We start from the raw sequence: 517 nt of genomic DNA on the forward strand, positions 1-517 counted from the left end.
CTAATTCTAACCTTTTTCTCCCCCTTTTTATTTTTTTTCTGGTGATTTAATCCCTTTTATCTAAATTCTAGTGAAATTGTAAAAATGTAGGCACCTTCTTTGGACTCCCAAGTCAATTTGTATTTTACTTTATGGGCTACCGAACGTTGAGGAGAAGCAAAGTGGGTGAGAAAGGGTATTTTTGGGATTCTCTACTTCATAGGAAATTCAAATGCTTTTTTCTTTTCAATTTATTTTGTTTTGAAATTAAATTTTTTTAATGGATTTTTTTCATTTTTGGGCTTTATTTGCCATTGATGAAAATGGGATCTTATCTCCTAATTTCTTCTCACTTTTGTTTTAAGAAAATAAATAAATTAGTAATTACACGAAATTATGATTTTATCATCAACAAATGTTATTCGATATATAAATATACTATCATTTAACTATAAAGTGTATTTACGAGATAATAACACTTGATTCATTAATAATATATAAAAACTAAATATCGACAGCACATCAAATTCAAACTTCT

The sequence above is a fragment of the Theobroma umbraticum genome, unplaced genomic scaffold (assembly GCF_002168275.2).
Source record: "Theobroma umbraticum cultivar Fairchild unplaced genomic scaffold, ASM216827v3 scaffold_50.0, whole genome shotgun sequence".
NCBI classification, from domain to species: Eukaryota; Viridiplantae; Streptophyta; class Magnoliopsida; order Malvales; family Malvaceae; genus Theobroma; species Theobroma umbraticum.